This window comes from Echinops telfairi, unplaced genomic scaffold (genome assembly GCF_000313985.2).
Source record: "Echinops telfairi isolate 266 unplaced genomic scaffold, ASM31398v2 ScPeMD7_4225;HRSCAF=4972, whole genome shotgun sequence".
In the NCBI taxonomy this organism is placed as follows: domain Eukaryota; kingdom Metazoa; phylum Chordata; class Mammalia; order Afrosoricida; family Tenrecidae; genus Echinops; species Echinops telfairi.
The window spans coordinates 13,252,174-13,274,114 of NW_022108124.1; the positions used below are offsets into that span (position 1 = coordinate 13,252,174).

General features: G+C 44.6%; 1 pseudogene; it reads right to left on the reverse strand.

Annotated features, from left to right (window-relative positions):
• Positions 1 to 2,619: 2,619 nt before the first annotated feature.
• On the reverse strand, positions 2,620 to 5,629 carry LOC101650145 (annotated as a pseudogene).
• Positions 5,630 to 21,941: the final 16,312 nt, after the last annotated feature.

Sequence of the window (21,941 nt, forward strand, 5' to 3'; positions counted from 1 at the left end):
GCTATATCTTTTGATAGCCGGGCACCATCAGCTTTCTTCGCATTTGCTTATTCACCCGCTTTGTCATCAGCCGTTGTGTCGGGAAGGTGAGCATCATAGAATGCCAATTTACTAGAAAGAAAGTATTCTTGTGTTGAGGGAGTACTTGAGTGGAGGCCCAATGTCCTTCTGCTACCTTAACACTAAACCTATCAATGTAGGCTCATAGATCTATTTCCCCATCCTCATATAATATATTTGCATATGTACATGTCTTTATCTAGAGCTCTATAAATGCCCTTTGCCTCCCAGAATAATTTATTTTTTTAAAGATCTCTTTAATGTGTTCAAGAACAAAGATGTAACTTTGAGGACTGAAGTGCACCTCATGTGCATGTGAAAGTTGGACAATGAATAAGGTAGGTCAGAGAAGAAGTGCTACATTTGAAATAGGGTCTTGGTGAAGAATCTTAGAAGTACCCTGGACTTTCAGAAGAATAAGCAAATCTGTATTGAAAGGAGTACAGTCAGAATACTCCTTAGACCCTCACAGAGGGGCACAAGGAAGGGAAAAGCCAGCCAGGGTGCAGTATAGCACGGACGAAACACACAATATTCCTCTAGTTCTTTAATGCTTCTTTTCCCCGCCCTACTATCATAACCCTAGTTCTATCTTACAATCTGGCTAGACCAGAACATATACACTGGTACAGATAAGAGCTTTCGATACACGGAATCCAGGACAGATAAACTCATCGGTGCCAATAATGAAAGCAACGATGGCACAAGGTGGAGGGTGGGGGCAGGGGAAGGTTGTGAGGGTGGGGAGGAGAGAAAGCAGAAACCAATCACAATGATTGACATACAACCCCAAACCCCACTCCAGGGGGATGAACAACGTAAACGTGGGTGAAGGGAGACACCAGACAATGTCAAATATGAAAATAAAAATAATTTATAAATTATCGAGGGTTCACAAGGGTGGGAGTGGAGGGGGGAAATGTGCTTGATACAATTGATGTATGGATTGTTATAAGAGCTGTAAGAGCCCTCAATAAAATGATTTATTAAAATGTTTTAAAAGAAGAGGAAATAATACTCCTTAAAATCAAGAATGGGGAGACTTGGTCTCTTGGACTTTGGACATGTTATCCGTAGAAACAAGTCCCTGGAAAAAGACATCAAGCTTAATAAGCAGAGGATCAGCAAAAAAAAAAAAAAAAGAGAGAGAGAGAGAGAGGCAGGTCCTAAACAGGATGGATCTACATACTGGCTGCAAAGCTGGGCTCAAACAACATATTTGTGAGGGTGGCATGGATCAGCCAGTGTTCTACTCTCACAGGACTGACTAGATGGCACCTAACAACAAAAATATCAAGGGGGGCTTTCACTGGTAGCGACATAGTGTGGTGTCAACTAGAGACTATTAAGAGTGAAGGGGTGGGGGGTAGCCAGTCAATCAGGTCACAACTTGATGACCTCATTTGAAGGCATTATGGCGATAAATAGCTCAGTAGAGGCCAGACCCACACTCTGTCTCGTCTTCCTGCAGACAAGCCACATGAAGCTATGCTAATGACAGCCAGAGCCCTGGAGCTCGAGGAGTCACGCCAGCGCTGAGATTCTTCCACCGTCACTGGAGCTACAAGACTTTCCACCCACTGGCCTGTGGTCTTCATGCATTTGGAGTTACACATGTGCTGCGTGAGTCTGAAGAGGAATTTATGGACTGGTATCAGACATATGGGCTACTATCAGACTTATGGACTTTGATCTGGACTGGGCTGGGATGTTTCTTAATATACAATTGCTCTGTGTATAAAGCTCTTTCTTATACACATATGAATGTCTCTGGATTTGTTTCTCTAGTCCACACTGTGGATATCCATTTTTATGTGGAGAATCAGAGGATTGAGGCAAAATCACTAATGGCAAACCCTTCACTTCTACTTTATTCAGCGGTTCTCAACCTGTGGGTCATGACCCCTTTAGGGGTTGAACGACCCTTTCACAGGGGTCACCCGATTCATAGCAGTAGCAAAATTACAGTGATGAAGTAGCAACGAAAATAATTTTATGGTTAGAGGTCACCACAACCTGAGGAACTGTATTCAAGGGTCGCGGCATTAGGAAGGTTGAGAACCACTGGTTTAGATGGATAAAGCATGGATGACCAATGCACAATAGGCTATTTAGAAGTCCCTTAAATGTGTAAGCTTCCAATGAAAGCTCCCATTGATATTTTTTAAATATTAGAAAGAGAAACAAGCAGTCTAGAACCCTACAGCCATGCCAGGTCAGTGAAAATGCTTTAAAAGAGAACCCCAGCCTGGGATACTATGTCTTTTTTTTTTTTTTTTTCTATCATTAAAGTTTGCTTGACTGGGGTCTCAAAATCCTGTGACAAACTTTTGGTCAAGTTGTTTTCCATTGAAAAAGTACTGATTTTATAAACAAGTTAAAACTGCCACACACAAAGGAAACAGATGGTCCACAAGCATGCCTTTCCTCCTGAAGGTTTTACGATGCGTTGTTCTCATCAACCAGTCTTTGACTATGAAACTTAAATGGACAACACACATAGTTCTGGGACCATACTTCTACCACTGAAGACTGGGGTGTCCGCTGTTGGGGTGATGTTCATGTTGGCTTCTGGGCAGACTTGGTGACCTTGCCAGCGCCGGCAGCTTTTGATCCACTGCCTTGATGACATCCATAGTCAACTGTTTGTCTCCTTTCTCGGACAGCAACACGACCCAGAGGAGGAGGATCAGGGAAGCTCTCCACGCACATGGGCTGGACAGGCATCATGTCAATGATGGCAGCATCACCGGACTTCAAGAATTTGGGGCCAGCTTCCACTGTCTTGCCAGAATGGTGATCCATCTTCTCGTTGAGCTCAGCAAACTTGCAAGCAATGTAGGCAGGGTGACAATCCAGCACATCCAATACACTCCAATACAATCCAGCACAACCCAATACACGCCAGCACTGATGTGGCCTGGATGGTTCAGGGAAGCCAGCTGCTTCCATTAGTGGGTCGTTTTTGCTGTCACCAGCCACGTTGCCCTGGGAACATCTTGGACAGAGGCATTCATGACATTGAAGCCTACATTGTCCCAGGGCAGAGCTTCACTCAAAGATTCATGGTGCGTTTCAACCGACTTCACCTCAGTGGTATCGTTGACGGGAGCAAAGGTAACCACCATGCCAGGTTTCAAAACCCCAGCTTCCACTTTGCCCCCAGGGACAGTGCCAATACCGACAATTTTGCAGACGTCCTGAAGAGGCGAGTTGGTGGCAGGATGCAATCCAGAGCTTCAAGGAGTGTGGTTACACGGGCATTGCCATCCTGAGGGGTAATCTTCCATCCCTTGGACCCAAGCATAGGAGCACTTGGTTCCAGCATGTTGTCACCATTCCAACCAGAAATTGGCACAAATGCTACCCTGTCGGGGTTGTAGCCAATGTTCTTAATGTAGGCGCTGACTTCCTTAATGATTTCCTCATATCTGATCTAGCTGTCGGGTGGCTCAGTACAGTCCACTGTGCTAACACCGACAATTAGCTGTTTCACACCCCGTGTGTATGCCAGAAGGGCATCCTTACGGGTCTGCCCATTCTGGGAGATGCCAGCTACAAATTCACCAACATGAGCAGCAACGATGAGGGCAGCACTGTCAGCCCGTGATGTTCCTGTAATCATGTTCCTAATGAAGTCTCTGTGTCCGGGGTCTCAAATTCCCACAGGGAGCTATCAGAGGGGATGCCACACTCATGCTCAGCTTCCAGCTTATCCAAGACCCGGGCAGACTTGAAGGAGCCCTTCCCCATCTCAGCAGCTTCTGTCTTGAATTTTTTCGATGGTTCGTTTGTCGATCTACCCACATTCGTGGGTAGATCAGGTAACTGGTTGCGGCAGACTTGCCAGAATTGACGCATCCAATGATGATGATGATGTTGATATGGGTCTTTTCCTTTCCCGTTTTGGCTTAGGTGTTTGCCATGGTTTTTACTGACACCTGTATTCTGGCAGCAAATCTGTTAGGAAAACACTGAGATCCTATTTCTTATGGACATTCTTCCTTACACTGAGTAGCTGAATTAGAGCATGCAGTCTAGAGTTTATCTAACTCAAAAGAACAAAGACTTGGTGAGATGGCTAATGTACTGATGGCCGAAAAGATCTCTCTAAATGCCCTTGCCAAGATAGTGCTGGATAATAGAATGGTTCTCCATTCAATTGCACAAGGAGGAGTTGGTACAATTGCTAACACAAGAGTAGAACAAGATAGTCAACTGATTCTTCCAAAAAGCTATTTGCCTCCATGTGCCTCCATTCTCAGACTCTCTGTTACACATTTTTTGGTTGGTTACCCTCAAGCACTGACCCATAGATTCAGCTGTATTATTAATGAAATGAATGTTATTCGCCATCACTGTAATCATTTTAGGAACTACCAAATGCTATGTAAATTTTTTTACAAATGTTCTTGCCCAAAAGACCAATTCAATGCCTATGAAAATAATGATGTATATGGAAAGGACTTATATTTCAAATAGACTTCAGCCTCTCTCCTTGAATAAGCCATTGGATGTCAGATTATCCTTCTAATGGTGTTTGCTTTGCAGGAATCCTCATGCCATGAGACCACAGAAGCAAGAGAATAACATTGTGACATGGTGTTAGTCTGGGTTCTCTAGAGAAGCAAAACCATGGATGTATACATAGGTATGATTTGCACATGTACATATAAATGTTTATGTGTGTGTGGAGAGAGACAGGGAGAGAGAGAGATTCATATCAGGTAAATGGCTCACACAGTTGTCAAAGTGAGCGCATCCAGTCGGTTTCAAATTCATGGGTCAGTTGTAAAGCTGTAGGCTTTTTCTGATGCAAGTAGCTGGGGGGGCTGATGGATCCAGAATCAACAGGAACACCACAGGCCACAGAAGTGGATGAATCGAAGATCGACAGGTCATACAGCAGGAGTAACAGCAAGTCACTCATGGCTCCTGCAATTAGCAGGTCATGGGCTCATGTCCAAAGAACCCCAGGTCAGCAAGCCAGATGTAGGTTCCTGACCCAGGAAAACCCAAGCAAGATTCTTCCACAGTGTCTACTCATGTGAGAAGCCACATTCCCAAGAAAACTTCCTTTTGATTCCAACAGGGCTGTGATATAAGAAAGAGGAGTGGGTTCCACCCCCCTCTTCTCACAGCTGATGGGCTGCTCACTGCCAATCCCATGACAGAGTTCATCGCATTGTATTACATCACATGACGGGGGATTACTAGGCCTTATCTGCCAGAACATTGAGAGTCCTAACCCAGCCAAGTCGACATAAAACCTAATTATCACACGTGGTAAAGACATCAGATAGTGCCTAGCTGTCTGTTTACATGCATAGTGTCTGAGGTCTTAAGGATTTGTTAAATAACTCGCCATTCAGAATATTCATTTGCTCAAAATCCACACAGAAGGAAGTCTTTGTTCAAAGTGCTAGTCATGTGCTCATAAAAGAATTTCTCTTAAAACCCTTGATCAAAAGGAGGGACTGTAAGGAAACTTACATTTTAGATAACCTGGTAAAATCTGAAATAGCTGGCCCCAGTTGGTGAGTTCTATTTTCACCTGGGTAATAGCCATCTTCTTTGGTCTACATGTAACCAGGTGGCTAAGGAAATGCCTTTCCTTTGTGATACATTTTATAACGTAAGAACAATATTTCTGAGAGATCTAGTTACTGACTTTTAGCTGAATCTCCCATGCTGGAGACTTTTGTTTGAGACTGTTCTAAGGAAGGACAATCAGGTAATTACAACCTGATTACCCAGCAACTCCTACTACAAGAAATCCTGCCTTGCAGGCTCCTGCTATAGAAACCTGTGTCTTATAATAATGTAAATTTTGTAAGTGCCTGTGTTAGACAGGGTTCTCTAGAGAGATAAAACCAAATTGCTGATAATTTAATATATTTATTTATAAAGATAAGTAAATATATAACAAGGTATGAACTGTTAAATCATATACAGTTAAACATATAATACAAGAATGAAGGGAACCGATTACATGGAACTGTGTGTGACCTCCTCCCTGGGGGACAGACAACCAAAAAGTGGATGAAGGGAGACGTCGGACAGGGCAAGATATGACAAAATACCCATTTATAAACTATCAAGGGCTCATGCGGGAGGGGGGAGCGGGGAGGGAGGGGGAAAATGAGGACCTAATGTCGGGGGTTTAAATGGAGAGAAAATGTTTTGAGAAACGATGTGTACAAATGCGCTTTACACAATTGATGTGTGTATGGATTGGGATAACAGTTGTATGAGCCCCTAATAAAATGTTAAAAAAGAAAAAAAAAAAAAAAAAGAATGAAACAGTTAAATTATAAAGCACTACAAATGGCTCAATTCAACTCACTGCCGTGAGAGAGATGTGAGAGACTAGCAGTCCTTCCAGTCCTATCTGCTGCCAGATCTTCCTCTATTTATAGAGAGAGCTAGGCTATGTCAGCACAGCAGCCAATCAGAAGGCAGGTCACCAACTGCCAGCCAGGTCACCAACTGCCAGTCCCCAGCTCCAGCGATGTCTTAAAGGGACCTCAACTTACAGCGACACAGTCCACAGGCTAGGCGTCCCACAGGTAGTGTAGCCTTTAAATTGAGGCACAGGACAAGCGAGGCAGCCGCACACTGGTCCGATGGTCAAAGAGTGAGAGACAAGAAAGACGAGACTCACCAAGGCATTTATCTCTCTGCCCTTCAGTTAATCCCACTTGTGTTTATCGGCCAGGCTGGCACAATAAACTATCTCAGTGCCAAACAAGTAACGGGCTCCTAGTTCTTGGTCCTCTCCTTAGAAAATGTCCCTGCCTGCAACTTGGCTACTTCTGAAGTACAGCCTTTTGCTCTGTAGCCATTCATCTCTTCCTCCAGAGAGAGCTGCCTATTGACTTTCAATAGTTCTCCATTTTCTTTTCGTCGGAGTACTGGGCTCTAACTCTGTGACACCAAACAATTGCGCCTTCGGCTCCATTTTCAAAGCCATTAGTTAGCTCTATTCTTCATCCTCTAGAATTGGGAGGGTTACACTAGTCCGTTATGTCAACCAGTGGTGGCTTTTTGTTGTGACTTTTTTATGGTGAATTAGGTGAAGGTTTACAGAGCAGAGCAGCATTTCTGTGTTCAACAACCTATCAAGCCTCCCACTGCCCAATGCCTTGTCCTGCTTCCATTAATTTTTACCCACCTCCCTCTTGTTGGACATTATCTTCCCCTTCACTCAAAATCTGCCTACCCTCTAGCCTCTGAGATCTCCTTCCCTCCATCCCCTTCCCACTGCTAGTAACCCCCAAAATCTGTTTCTTTTAGTGTGAAAACATTTTGTTTTCCCCTCTCATATCAGGGGTCAGCAAACTGCGGCTCCAGATCCAAATGCATCTCTTTGGTATGTACGTGTGACTCTCGAGTCAAACTGAAAGCTTCAAGGATATTATACAGACGATGGTGATTTCATTGGTTTGTAAAAATATGTTTATAGCTCTCTCAGAAAATTTGAAATGTTGAGAGGTGCGGTAGTTACATAATCTGTTGTCAATTTGAGACTTAAGAGTGAAGGGGTGGAGTTTAGCCTGTCCATCAGCTCACAGCTTGATGACCTCATTTGAAAGTGCTAAGGAGAAAAATACCTGGCTGGAGGCGGGACACAGGCTTACTCCCTGCAAGAAGTTCCGGCTGACAAAACACGTGGTGCTACACTAGAGGAGCCACATGGAGACCCCTGCCAGCACTGAGATGCTTCCACTGCCACTGGAGCCACAAGACTTTCCACCCACTGGTCTGTGATCTTCCTTCCTTCATTGTCATTGCATGTGTTTCGTGAGCCTGAAGAGGACTTTATAGATTGGTATCGGACAGATGGGCTAATATCAGACTTAAGGACTTGATCTGGACTGGGCTGGGATGTTTTTGTAATGTACAATTGATCTTTGATCTAAAGTTCTCTGTTACACACATGAGTTTCTCTGAATTTGTTCCTCTAGTCAACCCGGACTAACACATTGGCCAACCAGATGTTTTCTTTGGTGAGTTATCAATTCATGTCCTTTGCTCACGTTCCAATTGGATTATCTATTTTTTCCTTTTTGAGATGCTACCATTTTATACAGATGTTTGTGATTAGTCTCTTGTCTGATGTATCATTGCCAACATTTTTTCCCCAGTGTGTGGGGTCTCTTTTACTTCTTTTGATGAAGTTTTTGATGTACATAAGTGTAACAATAAGGCCTACTACTTTTCCTTATTGTTAGAAGATTCCAGTCATCTATTTTGTCTTCTGCCATGTGTGTGTTTTATTATGTTTGATAGCGTGTTTATGCCACGTGTTAGGGCCCATACGTTTGTCCCTATTTTTTCACTGATAATATTTATAGTTCTAGGGATTAGATTTAGATTTTTAACCCATGGTGAGTTCATTTTTCTATATGGAGTGAAGTACGGATCCTATTTCAATCTTCTTCAAATGGAAGCCAAATTTCCCAGCGTGGTAATAATTTCTCTTATAAAGATAAATACCAAACGAGTCCCACAAAGCTGGAGATGAGCATCTGCTCCATGTCACCCCGCACCCCCATTCCTCCCTTGAGTACATTGCCTCGTGTCCCTGGGTTCTGCAAATTGCTGCAGTGCCCCACAGAACTCACGAAAGTTTGAGGAAAGGTCTCACACACAGTGGTGGGTGCAGTTCAGTTCAAAGTCCTAAGGTCAGACAAGCGTAAGCCAGATGCTGGGGCCTGAAGATACGCACCACTCCTGGCTCCTGCTGGTAATGAGATTTGCTGCTGCCCCCCCACCCCCCACCCCAACCTCATCTCAATGGATTCATTTTATACATAGCAAGATGTCATTGCAGGGCATGCGTTCAGAATTATTCACAGGTGGATCCTGTGAGTATCTTCCCCCACCTTCATACCAGACCCTTGCAGGAAAGGGCCGTTTGGTGGAAGTCCATGGTGCAATCAAATGTCACGCAAATGTAGTCACCTGTTCTCCACCCCTGGGCGGTCTCTTATTTATGCACATGTGACCTGGGGCCTTGGATTCCAACGAGTCATAATCAGCCAAGCTTTGTCTTGGGTCACTCCAGAAACAGCTTTCTCTCTCCTCTCGGTGGTCACATGTAATTCCTTAACATCCATTGTAAGTAATGGTAGCTAAGGTAAACATGAAACAAACTGCTCTGATTCACACCCTCTACTACGGTCAGATCTCAGTCTCGCCCTATTCTTGTTTGTTAGCAGACAGTGCCTTCCAAAAATGGGGCCATGGCCACAGGGGTATGAAATCCGGAGTTATTTATGTCACATAAGGGATTATGGCTGAAAGGGCTATTTCAATGGCTTATAACTCAGATAGTCTTTTGTTGAAAATCATTTTCAGTCCTTTGTCAAAAATCATTCGTCTGTAGGTGGGATGTGTTATTTCTGGGTTCTCTATGCTCTTCCATTCATTGGTGAGGTAGTTAGTTTATTCTGCCAACCTGGCCAATAAACACATGTGGGGTTAATTGAAGGGCGGAGAGATAAATGGCTCCGTGAACCTTGCCTTTGTAGTTCTCGGGTCTCTTGCTTTGTAATGGTTGGACCAGGGTGCAGCTGCCTTAGCCAGTTCCCTGCTTCAGCTGGCAAGGCTCACTTCCTGCAAGACATCCCTGAGGAGAAGCCACATGGATCTACCCCAATGCGGCCCTGGGTGCTGGAGCAGCCATGTGGAGATCTCTGCCAGGGCTGAGATGCTTACACGTTCACTGACTCAGCTTTCCTCCTGCAGTCGGTGTCATTGCGTGTGTTTTGTGAGATGGAGGAGGACTTTGTGGATTGGTGTCAGACATATGGGTTCATGTTGGACTTGTGGGCTTGGGTAACACTGTGTTGGAATGTTTTCTTGATGCGCACTTTACCTTTATATAAAACTCTCTCTTACAAATGAGTTTCTGTGGATTTATTTCTCTAAAGTACCCAGACTAACACAATAGGTCTATGTCTCTCTCATTGTACCAGCACCAGGCTATTTTGATTACCATGGCTTTGTAGTATGTTTTGAGGTTGGGAACTGAGAGGTCTCTGATTTTGTTCTTCTTCGGTGGTGTTTTGCTTCTCCTGGGTCTCTCTCCTTTCCGTATAAATATGGTGATTCGTTTTCAATCTCTTAAAAATAATGATTACAGCACAGTTTGTTTTGTCTCAAAGAAATTTTTTCACAGTGCATCTCGTTCCCACGTTCTGAATTAACATCCTTGTGCCGACCATGACCTGTCAGTGATTTTCAGAAATATTTCCTTTGTTCATCTGCATATGTGATATATATTATATGTATTTAGGATTGCACATGGATCACATTAGAAGCCATGTGGGGGTAGCAGATTACATTTTGGGTTACTAACTCACACTCAGTTGGCACCTTCCAGACACTCTGAGAAATGAGACTACGTCAATCTGTAGAGATGGACATCCTTGGAAACCCTATGGACGGACACTATGACTTGGGACCAATTCAGTGACAGTGGGTTCGGCTTGTGTTTGTTAATCAGATAAACAGATAGGAAACACTCCATTCCTGACTATTCCTTTCATTGCCGGTGTAGCATTCCCCTGTATTCGCAATCATCATATCTCCCTCGATTGCTTGTAGTTTCTTTCCAACCACTTGCTTCAACACGAGTTCCACAATAGCCTTTACCGAGGTGGTTGGTCACCCGATGAACTATTAGAACTGCGAAGTCACTTTCCAAAGAGATTCTACCAATCTGTCCTCCTCCCTACAGTGAGTCTGCTGTTGGTTTTCCCATCTTGCTTGAACATGATGCATTAACAAATCTTTGGATTCTTTTTCTCTTTTGGTAATCTGATCAGTGAACAAAGGGTTTCTATCCTAAATGAGACCAAGCGCATTTTCATAAAATGTCAGCTGTTATAGTGTCCTGTTTCTGTCTGAGCTGCCTGTTCATGTCCTTTGCCTATTTCCCCCTATTGAGTTTATCTTTCGCTGAATCACTTGTAAGTACTCTCCACATTTGAAGAAAATTAGTGCTCTGTCAGGAATCCTGACCGCCTATTTCCCCACAAGGAGGCAGGGGCAATCCGGAGAGGTGGAAAGACTTGGTAAGTGCCTCTCCGCTTCCTTCCGCCTTCCAGGACTGAGTTGTTACCTTCTCTTGACAACAGTTGAGCAAGGAAGAACAGATTGAAGTAGAACAAGGGTAGTTGAAGCGTTGTCATGGAAACTGTCCCTCCCACAGTGCTTTTCCATTCAGGGGCTCCTCACGCATTCATGTGCAACAAATTAGCTGAGAAAGATTTCCAGGTTGACCATGCTAATTTTGAATGCAGCTTGAAGGTGCTTAGAGACATAAACAAATGCCTATGGTTTCAATAAGATTACGAGAGGGAACATGGCTCTCTCTCAGCTTCTGTGGCATGAACGGAGTGTGTTGTTTCTGCTGTACCTTTCCATCCTCCCTTCCCCCAGGACTGCCCATCCATCATGTTTTCTGGTCTCGGGGAAGGGTTTGCATTGCTGGGCCTAATGCAGAAGGCACTTAAAAGACTGTGTTTGGTCTTGTCTTTAGTGAAAGCCCAAACTCACTCAAAAAGGTGGAGCTATGACTCTTCAAAGGGAAGGGCACACAGGGGCAAATCAGTTATAGGTAGAGGACAGAGCAAATGCTGGAGAAGAGACCCCTGAAGGTACCAAGGACTGAACAACCCTGGGTGGGTGCCGGGGCCTGGCCAGTGATGGCTGGAATGCAGGGCGAGAGGCTCTGGGGTTCCCAGCCACAACCAAGAATCCCAGGCCCAGGGGAGAAAGAGAAACTTTGAAGGCACTGTATGGCTCCTAAACCAGGCCTCTCCATCCTAAACACTGTGGCCTGGGGACTGTCGCCCAAAACAAGAAACCAGAGTAATTCTAAGTTTATTCCTGGAAGGCAGGTTTGTGCCTCTGAGTTGATTCAAAGATCCCGTGGGAGGAAATCATACAAGTTCTACCCTCCAGACATAGTGGCATGTTGGGCTGTAGGGGATAGAGAATACGTTTTTACAACGAACAGAGGACCTTCATTTCACGCAATGGGACAAAGGGAAGGACGGTTCGCAAGAAACAGTTTGTATTTCCTGGAGGGATTATCAGACCCTCCATAGATACTTTGATTTCTTCAGGGATCGCAGACCCGTCCCCACTAAGGTCTTGGCCTCAGCGGGGCTCAATGGCCCCCCTGCTTCCCTTTTCCCCCATCCGGAATAATTAACACGTTTCCAGGAATTTGTACTGCAGGAGCGGAGGCTGTTACATCCGGGGTCACGTTTAACAAACGATGCTACATTTCCAGTATTGTATTGATCAACAGAAGCCCCCTGTTCCATTCCCCAGCCTCACTCTGACCCGTAGGCCCCACTGGGTAGGAACTTAGGACAGTCAGACCAGCTGCCCTCGGGTCAACCTGAACCCGTGGCAGCCTGTTACAGGCATGTGTCGGAGGAGGGCTGTCCTCCGAGGGTTCTCCGGGCTTGTTTGGGGAGTGGATCACCAGGCCTTCTGAGGGGCCCTGAAGCCTCCAACCTTACAGTTGGCAGCTGGCAGCGTGAACCATTTGCACCACCCAGGGACTCCGGAGTGACCGGGCAGCTTGTTTCCCCTCATCGGGGTGCCTGGGATCAGATTTACCTTTAATTTTAATAGTTTAATGTGAAATCTTTGCAAGACACTTTTTGGGAGGGCTTGTATTTAAGAAAGACTCCGCCTGGTCAACTCATGCCGAAGTGCTCTCACAGCCTCTCTTCTCTTTCTGCCCACTTGGTAAGCACTTATACATTTGGCTGTATCTTATTTTATCTTCACAATCAATTATAGTATTTTGTGGGTGGGGGGGAAACAAAACAAAACAAACCCAGGTTTCCTGAAAAGGTTGCTTTGATTATATCATTTTATCAGTGGGAAATAAGTAGTGTTTTTAACAGCTGACTGGCCCTAGCACTAGAACCAAAGGGCTAGAAAATCAGGAAGGCCTGCATGGCTCTCTCCTGCCCTCTGGTGGGAACGATAGACAGTGTGGAGAATTTTTGGAAAGGGCAAGTAACCTGGTTTCTATTTGCCATATCGGCCTATAAAAAAATATAGAGAAATAGAAGTAAAATAGGTCACGACTGTTCTCGTCCCATTACACGTAGGAATAATTAAGCTGTTGAACAATGAGTCTTTCGGCACCACTCACTAACCAAACCAAACTCCCTGTCATCGGGTGGATGCTGACTCAGGGCCTCCCTATGGTAAGGTGACCAGATTTAAAGCAGGACACCATTGACGGGTGGGGGTGGGGTGGGGGTGGGGTGGGGGGGGTTCTTGATTAAAAAGTTGGTCTATATGGACCAAATAGACCATTCCCTAGCTTGTCGTGCATTCTTTCCAAAAATCGGGACTGTCCCGCCAAAAGCAGGACGTCTGATCACTTACCCTATAGTACAGGGTAGAGCTGCCCATGTGGGTTTCTGAGACTGTAACTCTGGAGGGGAGGAGAAACTCTCCTCTTTCTCTCTAGGAAGGACTGGCGGTCTCCCACTGCTGGTCTTGTGGTTAGCAGTTCAGTGTGTAAGCACTATACCACCAGGCCTCCTTTCACACAAGGAAACTTTACCAGATAAAGTTAAAACCACAGCTCCGGAGCCCTGGTGGTGTCATGGTGATGCATTGGGCTTTGATCCGCATGGTCGGCAGTTTGAAACCTCCAGCAGCTCCATGGGAGACAACTGGACGTTCTACTCTCCTCAACAGGGACAGTCTTGGAAACCCACAAGGGGTTGACCAGAGTCAGTATTGAAGGCAGTGAGATTGGTTGGGGTTTTTAGATCTAAAACCGAGGTCTTTCAGACAAGACATCAAATACTACACACCTTTAGACATAAATATCTCAAGCTCTCTGGGTCTCCACACTTACTGATTGATCTTGCGAGCTTATGTATCATTTCATCATGACCTTGGAGTCTGTCTACAGAACCTGACACTCTGATCTCCTAGTAGCTCATTAAGTTATAAGGAAATTAGATAGCTTCTCCGTTTCTCCAAGAATTAAAATTTTAAATGAACTTTAAAAGTGTACTTAGCACTTCTGATCTACCCCCTTGATTCTTAAAATGCTACTTCTTATTTCTAAAACTAGTCTTTTCCCCTTCCCCCCAAAAAACTTTTTATTGTGAGTTCGATGGGGATTTGCATATCAGTTCGATTTTACAGTCAACAGCTCGAACCACTTCTCAAATCTCCCAATGCCTTGGCCTGTTCCCTCTCCTAAAATTCCTCTTTGAAATATCCACATTATCCCTGGTAGGAACACAGGTGACATTGAGCTGCCATCCGCAAGGCCAGCGGTTCAGAACCACCAGCCTGCTCCTCGGGAGACAGACAGGACCGTCCGGGAAAGCACAGGGACAGCTCCCTAACCTGTCCCATCGAGCGGCTGTGAGTTGGCATGAACTCGGTGGCAAATGAGTTTTTGGTTGTGTTTTGTTTTTCACGAGCAGACAGCAGGGGTCACGCACCAAGACTCTATCTACACAATTTCCTGTCGGTAAACAAATTTTCAAAATAGTCCCTCTCACAACAACAACAGCAGCACAAACATGCTCCTTCCTTGCCTCTGTGAGGGGGCTGAAGGCAAGCCTGGACTTCGGTGCAGAGACACCTGCTACCTACCCTTTCCGGCATTCAGGGAAGAATGGAACATGGAACCAGAAACTGTTGCTACACCCCCAGGAGACTTGTAAAAAGGCCGCATTGATTCACAAGACTTTGTCACGCGGTCAGATCGAGAGAAGGGAGGCAAGACCAACAGGTAAGACATGTCAAGCCCTAAGAGTTGGTGTGAAACTTTTAGTCCCCTGGAAAGTAGACTATACAGGTGCAGTTGGGCTAACATTTGACACCTATCTTTTTTTTTTCAGTTTTGATAACTCATTTTATTGGGGGGTTCTTACAGCTCTCCTCACAATCCATCCATCCACTGTATCAAGCACGTTTGTACATATATGCCGTCATCATCATTTCCAAAACATTCTTTCTACTTGAGCCCTTAGTGTCAGATCCTTCGTTTTCCCCCTCCCCTCCCTCCCCTCCCACCCTCATGCACCCTTGGTAATTTATAAATTATGTCTATTTTCATCTTTTACACCACCTGCTGTCTCCCTTCACCCGATGCCCGTCTTTCTGAGTCATTTAAAATGTCTTCTAGTTGTTCATGCTTTCCCTTTTGCTTCATTTTAAATTCGTGCTCTTTTTAAAAAAATATTTTGTTTTCTTTTCAATTGAGGTTCTTCTCTGCTTTACTTTGTCATTGTTGTTGGGTTGCTTTGTTTTGTGTGTGTATGTTTTTCTGTATGAGGAATCCAGGATGGGCAAATCTATAGAGACCATAACTGGATTAATAGTTTCTTGGCAAACAGGGGTATGGCAGGGGACTGGGGCCAAGGGGGAGTAATAGCAAGTACAGGAAAGAAGAAAATGTTCTAAAATCAATTGATTGTAGTGATGATTATACAACTCTTTAATAGGATTGAACTATTGAATTGTATGATATACAAATGAGATGCTAATAAAACTTTTTTTTAAGCACTAGAGCCTACATGACTTATTCACTGCCACTGAGTCAATTCAGACTCAGAGTGACACTTTGGGGCCGGGTAGAACTGCCCCTGTGGGTTTCCCAGACTGTAACTCTGCATGGGAGTAAAAAGCCTCATCTTTCTCCCTCAGGGCGGCTGGTGGTTTCAAACAGTTGACTTTGCAGTTAGCAGCCCTGCACTTAATTCACTACACCACCAGGGCTCCTCTACATTCCACAAAACTGAATAATCTACCCTGGAAAATTGCAACACTTTGGCAACGTTTCCTGACACAGGTAATTCTTTAAAAATGTGACCTAAAATGTACTGAATATTTCTAGAGGCCAGATACTGTGCTCAGGTTGTCTTATTTAGCTTCACAGGAATAGCATGAGACAGCCACTGCTTTTATTCCCACTTTAGAGCACCGCTGAAGACAAGAGAAGTTAATTAACGTGTGCGAGAACCTGGAAACCTCCAGAGGACGTTTTAACTTGAACAAACCTGGTTTATTTGCAAGCAGGTGTCATCTACAAATCTTTACCTTTTAAACTGATTGCCTCTTTTATTTCATAGGTTTGTCTGTTCGGGTATGTGGGGAATTTGCTTGTTTTTTTGTTTTTTAAGAATATTAAATGTTTCAGGTTGTGTAGGAATTTTAACAGAAGGTTCAGAAGCTGAGAGCAATATACTCGATGGCAGGGCTTCTCACATCTCGAATAAAGATACTAATCTTCCTGTTCAGGAAATGCTAAGAGGCTGTGCGGGGAATTCTTCCTCGAGCCGCTCCTGGCAGTTACACAGGAGAAGTCAGAGAATGAAAGGAAAGATTGGAGAGAGAAGGGTTGATGGTGAGGATATGTGAGAGGGTGTGAAGGAGACGGGGTGACATTTCCCTCCCCATGAAGAAGGGATGGTGTATTAGTGATCTGTTGCTGCATAACAAATTATCCCATAATTTGTGCATTTCAAGTAATGCCAGACACTTATTATGTCACACGCTTTCTGCAGATCTGGAATTTACGGAGCAGCTAAGCTGCTTGGTCTGGCTTAGGATCCCATCGGGTTGCAGTGTGGATGCCGTTTGAATCATCAAGTTGGGGACCCAATAGTCACACTCAAACTGCTGGGAGGTGAGAAACAGTATGTATTTTACTTTCTGACCTGGCAACAGTGAGTGCATACAGCAGGGGAATCCCCAGAGAAATACTTTCTTAGGTGATGGATAGCAGAAAATAAAACCACAATGTTCAACAAAATCAACCCTTTGGCTGTCCAACACAACACAACCATAGCATCTAATAGGTAGATTCCCAAACTAACTAAAACATGCCAACTCTCCCTCACAGCATAAAAGGTGTACTCGCTCTTAGTTTCCTTCCCAGGAAGCTCGGTAAACATTCTCAGCGACCACATCATCTCCACGTCTAGCAAATGCAGTGAAACGCTATTTCAGCGGTTCTCAACCTTTCTAATGCCGCAACCCTTTAATACAGTTCCTCGTGTTGTGGTGACCCCCACAACCATAAGATTATTTTCGTTGCTACTTCATAAGTGTAATTTTACTGCTGCTATGACTCGGGCGACCCCTGTGAAAGGGTCGTTCGACCCCCAAAGGGGTCACAACCCACAGGTTGAGAACCACTGCTCTATTTCTATCTCAATCTTGTATCCACCTTGTGTAACTTACCAAAAAGAAACCAAATTCACTGTCATTGAGCCCATGGCCAACTCATAGCCAACCCAATAGGACAGGGTTCAACTGCCCCTGAGTGTTTCTGAGATGGTAGCTGTTTATGGGGATAGAAAGCCCCGTCTGTCTCCTGGGGAGCAGGTTAGTGCTTTCCAATTGCTGATCATGTGGATTGCAGCCCAACGCTTAACCACTAAGCCACCAAGATTCCTTTCTGAAACTTATGGGCTAAATAATGAAGTATACTAAAAATAACATACCCTATTGTCTTAGGCCAGGTTGACTAGAGAAACAAATCCAGAGACACTTACATGTGTGAGAGAGCTTTATATCAGAGAAAGCACCGCAGCTCAGTCCAGATCAAGTCCATAAGTCTGATATTAGTCCACAAGTCCATACAAGTCCATAAATCCCTCTTCAGACTCACACAGCACATGCAATGATGCCAGGTGCAGTAAGATCACAGGCCAGTGGATGGAAAGTCTTGTGGATCTGACCCAATGCTGGCTCCTCCAGCTCTCTGAGTGTGGCTCCTCAACAGGAAGGTGAAGCAGAAAGGAGTGTGGCCCACCTCCAGGGAGAAAGAGCCCACATGGAAGAGCACTCCAGCCTGTGTGATCATGAGGTGTCAGTGGGATCAGTTATCAAAAGATCCAAAGCAGACGATTAGATCAATCTGAGTGAGGAGGTTGGAATGGAGACCCATAGCTCATCTGTAGACAAGTGGACATTCCCCCACAGAAGGGTTACAAGGAAGAGACAGTTCAACCAGATTGCAGTAGAGCACCAACAAAACACATCATTCCTCTAGCTCCTGAATGCTTCCTTCCCCCACTATCATGACCCTGTTCTACCTTTCAAATCCAGCTAGACCAGAGTACACATATTGGTACAGATAAGAGCTCTAGACACATGGAATTCAGGCCGGATAAAACCCTCAGGAACAATAGTGGGAGTAGCAATATCATGAGAGTTGGGGGATGGAGGGTGGGTAAGTGGGAGAAAGCCGGAACCCATCACAAGGTGGGATATATACCCCAGGGGGATGAATAACAGAAATGTGGGTGAAGAGAGACAATGGACAGTGTAAGACACGAAATAACAACAATAATATATCATTGATCAGGGATTCATTAGTGTGGCAGGGTAGGGGAGGGAGGGGGAAAGAGAGGAGCTGATACTAAGGGCTCAAGTAGAAAGAAAATGTTTTGGAAATATTGATGGCAACATATGTACAAGTGTGCTTAATACAATTGAATGATGGATTGTCATAGATTTGTAAGAGCCCCCCAATACATTTTTTTTAAGAGAGAGGAAGTTCCCAGAATCCTCATGAGAAGGCCATGCCCACATAGAGGCATCATCAGGTGTGACCCAATTGACAGGCTAGACTCCACCCCCATACTTATTTATCAGGAAATCATGTATCTACCACACCTGTATACAAGGTGAAGTGGAGGGTAAAGAAAGAAATGAGTTCAAATACAGAAAAGTATGCACGGTGCTTCAAGAAAGGCAATGTAAGGTGGCCGATCTCATTTCTGCCTCTGATCAGGAAGTCTCATGATTTCTTAGCACTGCCTCTACTGTTCCAAGTTCCCTTTACCTTTTTACCACTACCTTCATTTCTAACGGATTTGTGTCAACACGCAGGTACGAAGGCTGACATGTTAGAGGCATACTGGGAACGTGGTGACACTCTTTCTGCTTGATGGTGGAGGTGAATCCCTCCATCATAGTCAATATCATAACCCTCTCTTTGCTGGTGTTATGTATCCACTAACATAAGATGTGAAAATGCTCAGTTGGGAGTTGGAGCTTCCAAGTCAGTGGAGCCATTGTCCAGGCTTTGTTTGCAGAATACATCTTTCTGGTGACAAATCTCAGAACCAGCAAAACATCTATTAAGCAATCCATTATGCATCATATCCCTTTGTACTAGAGAATGAAAGTTTTTTTTTAAAAAGAGTACATAAATCATTAAATATAATATCCGATTGTTCCTAAATCTATTAATTTGCTTATGGAAGTGTGGTGATCCCAAAATATGTCCACACCTCCTGTGGTAGTTACATAATCTGGTGTCAGCTTGCAAAGGAGTGGAGTCTAGCCTGTCAATCAGGTCTCAACCTGATGATATCATTTGGAGGCACCAGAGATAAATAGTTCACTGGAGGCCATATACAGAGACTCTCTGCTTTGTCTTTGTGGTAGTTACATAATCTGGTGTCAATTTGGGACTTAGAGGATTAAGAGTGAAGGGGTAAAGTCTAGTCTGTCAATCGGGTCACAGAGGCCTCTGTGTGGGCATGGCCTTCTCCTGAGGATTCTGGGAAAACTCTGGTATTTCCTCCTTAGAGGAGGGAGACACCTCTCTCATACCCTGGAGACTCTCCACTGACAGGCTGACTCCCTGAGAAACATGCCTGATGTATCCCTGGGTGCTGGAGAAGCCACATGAAAACCCCTGCCAGTGCTGAGATGTTTACACCGCCACTAGATCCAAAGACTTTGGGCTTGGACTGGGCTGGGTTGGGATGCTTTCTTAATATACAATTACCCTTTGGCTCAGGTACACCCTAGACCTCAAAGTAACATCCTTGCTTTTCAACACTTTAAAGAGGTCTTAGGAAGCAGATTTACCTAATTCAATAATCTCCTGGCTGCTGCTTCCATGAGCATTGATTGTGGATACAAGCAAGACAGAATCCCTGACAACTATAACCTTTTCTCTATTTATCAAGATGTTGCCCATGTGAGCTAGGTTGGTACCATTCAGTTGTGAGGGTTTGGGTCTTCTTTACATGAGTTGTGATCCATATTGAAGACTGCAATCCTTGATCTTCATCAGCAAGTGCCTCAAGTCCTCCTCACTTTCAGCAAGCAAGGTTGTGTCATCTGCATATCGAAGATTGTTAATAAACCTTCCTCCAATCCTGATGCTATATTCTTCTTCATAGAATCCAGCTTCTCTGATGATTTGCTCAGCGTACAGATTGAATCAGGATGGTGAGAGGACCCTGATGCACACCTTTCCTGATTTTGAATGGTACAGTATTCCCTGTTCTGCACGCACAACTGCCTCTTGACCCATTGTATGGGTTCCATATGAGCACAATGTAGTGTTCTGGAATTCCCATTTTTCTCAAGGCTATCCATAGCTTGTTACGATCCGCACAGTTGAATTCCTTAGCATAGTCAATAAAACAAAAATAAGCATCTTTCTGATATTCTCTGCTTTCAGCCAAGATCTTTCTGACTTCAGCAATGATTTCCCTTGCTCCACATCCCCTTCTGACTCTGGCCTGAACGTATGGTTTATGACAATGGGAATAAAACAAGAGGCGTGGCCATGCAGTCATCTTCCCAAAGGACATTTCAAGATCCACCTTGAAGTCCAATGCTGTCTGTGATAGAATTATATCTATCCACATTCAAGGAAGTCCCTTGGATATAGCCAGTCTGAATTCTACATACATGAATATGGTTTGAAGTGTCTAGGCATCACTTTCATGGTTTGCTTGATATTGCAGGTCCCATCAGACTTTTTCTTTCTTGGGATGCTGACCCTTACCAGTTGGCTACCACACTGTGAAGAACCAAGCAGCCATGGAAAGGCAGGTGTTGGAGAGTAGTTGTTCTGGCCAGAGTCAGCTATGAACCCAGCTAACCCCAGCAACAATTAGCAGGCATGCAAGTGGGCCTTCAGATGACTCCCGCCTGGAACTTTTGAGCCGCCCCAGCTGATGGCCAGGAGAGTGGGTCGAATACACACTACCCCCACCAGGTCCTGCAAAAATGACAGATTTGTAAGCAACATATATGCGGTCGATGTTTTAAGCCATTGTGCTCTGGGGTGGTGGTACAGCAATAGATAACAGGAACAGGAAGAAAGTGTACCTAGTGGGCTCTAGTTCAGAGCATATGCTGTGTCCTATTGGACAATGTCACAAAGGAGTATCTCTCAGAATGCACCATAACTAAATATTCAATATAGCTTCCATAAGACCAGACGCTTCTTGGTAACAGATCAATGAACCTCATAGATAACTGTCCACTGTATTACTTTATTCTGTATTACTTCTTTCCTTGTAGAGTGCATTTCTGGATAAGAAGTAATAATGTGTCAGACACAGACAGGGTATAAAGCATTTACTAACTACCCTGACATGGTGATATAAAAAAGAAACAAAACCCACTACCATCAAGCCAGTACTAACTCATAGCGACCCTATCAGACCCTACTGCCCCTTTGGGTTTCCAAGATTATAAATCTTTACAGAGTGTGGTAGTTGGATTGTTTTATTTCAACTAGACCCTCTTGGCCAGGGATGGAGTCAAACCTGTCAATCAAGTAGTAGCTTGATGACCCCCTCCTTGGGGGTGTGGCCTTTTGCATGAGAGTGAGGGACTCTGGGAACTGCTCTCTGTGGCTTTGCCTTCCTCCTGGGACTCTACCACGGACCCAGAGAGCTGTCTGTTCCCTGCCATGTTTCACTGTCTTTGGATCCATGCAACATTCTTCCCACTCGCCTGTGGTCTTCCTGCTTCCTGGTTCACTAGCCTGTGGTCTTCCTGCTTCCTGATTCACTAGCCTGTGGTCTTCCTGCTTCCTG